The following is a 2,994-nucleotide window of genomic DNA, read 5'->3' as shown; positions in this document are numbered from 1 at the left end:
GGGAGGCAGAGAGCAATAGAGAGAGAGAGAGGCAGAAAGCAATAGAGAGAGAGGCAGAAAGCAATAGAGAGAGAGGCAGAAAGCAATAGAGAGAGAGGCAGAGAGCAATAGAGAGAGAGAGGCAGAAAGCAATAGAGAGAGAGGCAGAAAGCAATAGAGAGAGAGGCAGAAAGCAATAGAGAGAGAGAGACAGAAAGCAATAGAGAGAGAGAGATGCAGAAAGCAATAGAGAGAGAGAGGCAGAGAGCAATAGAGAGAGAGAGGGCGAGCAAGTGGATGAGAGGAAGAAAGTGGGATGAGAAAGGAAGCGAGAGATAGAGAGTAATGATTAGGGGGGGGGAGGGAGATTTCTCATAGAGAGAGAGAGAGAAGGGGGAACAAATAGAATGAGAAAGAGAGATGAGCGCGATCGTGAGAGGGGAGAGGGCCACTCGCGATACTACGTAGAGAGAGAGAGAAAGAGAGAGAGAGAGAGAGAATAAGCGTGAAAGAGAGAAAAGAGAGTGAGCACAAGAGCGAGAGAGCGGCAGATAACAAACCACGCCCAAAATCCTATTACATAAAGATACACATGTCAACGCATAGGTAAAAAAATGTCCTTCAGGACGTCGCCATCATAAATGCTCATCAGCGATGCTTGCCGACGCTGCGGTGGCGCTGCAATGGTTAGTATATGCACGGGCCGACGTCAACGTTGAGATCGACCACCATCGGAAAGTCGACGTCGTTGGAAAGATGCTGGGTGAGGCGCATGCGCAGTGTGACAACATACGGGCCCTTCAGCGACCTGACGACGTCCACGCGCACCGTCGACTCCACCAGCGCCACCTGGACGCTGAAGTCGTCGGCAGTCGGTCGGTCGGCGTCGCAGTTTTGTCCCGCACACGTCGCCTCGACGGCGAGCGAGTACTTGACGATGGTGACGTCCCCTATCGAGAAGAGAACGAGCGTGTAGAACGGTAGAGGGAGCTGGTCGTCGGGCAGCGCAGAGGGCAGCACTGCGAAGGCGAACAGGTGCGCCGACGGCTTGCAGGCGTCGCCCGGCGCGCACGTGCCGCCGCTGTAGCACGTCACCGACTGCTCACCGACTATACGACTGTAGCCGGAGTCGCAGGCGACGCGCTCGCACGCGTACGACCCGTGCGTGTTGACGCACAGCTCCCCGTCGGAGCACAGACCGTCGTCGTCGGCAGCGCACTCGTCGACGTTCAGACACTTCGTCATCGGCTTGTGGAACACGTAGCCGACCGGACACGTGCAGGAGATGCCTCCACCCAGACCCGACGTCGCTTGCGTGCCGAGCGAGCAGTTACGCGCGCAGCGCGCATCCACGTCGATGTTGTCCGGGCGCCCCCTAGCGGTGACGGCCGTGCCGGCGACGTTGGATCCGCTGTCGCGGCCGCTAGGTGGCGCGGCGGCGAGCTGCTTACGCAGGTCGGCGATGGTCGCCTCTTGCGTGGCGACGATGTTTTCTAGGTCGGCTTTCTCCGCTCGGCAGGAGAGCAGACGGACGACGACCAGCTGCAGCTTCTGCGCCGACGACAGGCGCTGAGCCGACGTCGCGCCGACGTACAGGCAGACGACGACGGCGACCGACAGCAGGAGTAGACGCGTGGACGCCATGTTTACCGTGAATGGTAGTTAGACGATCCTGATAACACTCTCACTAGCTCTCTCTCTTTCTGCGTCTCTCTCTTTGTTTCTATCTGTGTCTCTCTGTCTGTCTCTCTCTCTCTCTCTCTCTCTCTCTCCGTCCGGAGTGTCTAGGCAGAGCTGATCACGTAATGTCTATATGAGCATCTATACCTATGTGACTTACTTGAGCACCTTTCCCGAGCCAACCTGTTCATTTGCTGCCGAGCTCAAAATGCAGGAGTGAGCCACTCCAGTCACGCCCCGTTGAGCTGCTATAAATCTAGGCACCCTTACCTGTCGCTGGCTATAAATACATCATAATCAGATATCATTTAGAGAGAGAGAGAGAGGTCCGGAGGGCCTTTACACTGAAGATATGTTAAATGTGTGTACGAAACGTGCGATATTCGGGACGTAGATGATAATATAGATGTGATGGCAGATAAATAGACGCAGAGGAGTGCTAGTATAGGGCCCGTTGTAAGAAACGTCCTGAATCGTTATTTCTATTGTGATTCTTAAAGGTTACGACATCTCAAGTTGTGAGATTTTCGAGTTATGATATCTTCACTTCGCCTGATATTTCTGCTAGCGGGACTCCGGCTCAAGAGAAATACACTCACCTTGATACACGCATTAACATATGAACGGAGGCTGAAGTATTTATAGAGAATGTGTGAGGCGAGGGCTAGGGTGTGGTAGATAAATGGATGCGAAGAGAAAAAGATGAGAACAGGAGATTAAATAAAAGAGTGAGAGAGATCGAAACAGATAAACAGAGAGAAAAAAAGACAAGGAAAGCAAGAAAGCGAAAGTGTGAGACGATCAATGCAAGCCATCACGCTATCACGTCTCTCTTCATCTCGCGCGCGTTTTAATTGCTTTTACACTTGGCTGGCAGTGTCATGCGTGCGCCACGCCGCGGGGCATGCGTTGCTGCGTGCACGGGATGAGCAAGCGAAAGCTAGTGCGAGCCGTCGTGCGTGTACTGTCGCTGTTAATCCGTACATGCCGTTCTCCCCTTATTGTATATGTGTGTATGTATGCTATGGCATATATATATACGCGAGGAAACTCGAGAGACAGAGACGCGAGACCGAGAGAGAGAGAGAGAGTGAAAGTGAAAGAGAGAGCGAGAGAGCGAGAGAGCGAGAGAGCGAGAGAGCGAGAGAGCGAGTGAGAGTAAAAGAGAGAGCGAGAGAGCAAAAGAGAGAGCGAGTGAGAGTAAAAGAAAGAGCGAGAGAGCGAAAGAGAGAGCAAGTGAGAGTAAAAGAAAGCGAGAGAGAGGGGGAGCGAGAGAGCAAAAGAGAGAGCGAGTGAGAGTAAAAGAGAGAGCGAGTGAGAGTAAAAGAGAGCGAG

Source organism: Priapulus caudatus, unplaced genomic scaffold (assembly GCF_000485595.1).
Source record: "Priapulus caudatus unplaced genomic scaffold, Priapulus_caudatus-5.0.1 Scaffold382, whole genome shotgun sequence".
In the NCBI taxonomy this organism is placed as follows: domain Eukaryota; kingdom Metazoa; phylum Priapulida; class Priapulimorpha; order Priapulimorphida; family Priapulidae; genus Priapulus; species Priapulus caudatus.
The sequence above is the reverse complement of the archived record's forward strand: the minus strand, read 5'-3'. Positions refer to the sequence as shown.